Here is a 261-nt window from a genome sequence, read left to right on the forward strand (position 1 = left end):
TCTACACAGCTCGAGAGGATATGGGGCTGTGTTAGTTAAGCCCCCAAAAGTCAGTTAATGCAGGAAGTCCAGTCATTCAGGGCAGGAATTCCTCCCACGATTTTGGGTGTCTTCGAGGGTTTCATGTCCAGGTCTCTTCTATAGAAGCTGAGTTGACTATAAGAACGGAGAAGGCAATGGCACCCCACTCCAGTACTCTTGCCTGGAAAATCCCATGACGGAGGAGCCTGGTAGTCTTTGCAACCCTATGGACTATAAGAA

Source organism: Odocoileus virginianus, chromosome 11 (genome assembly GCF_023699985.2).
Source record: "Odocoileus virginianus isolate 20LAN1187 ecotype Illinois chromosome 11, Ovbor_1.2, whole genome shotgun sequence".
Lineage (NCBI taxonomy): Eukaryota > Metazoa > Chordata > Mammalia > Artiodactyla > Cervidae > Odocoileus > Odocoileus virginianus.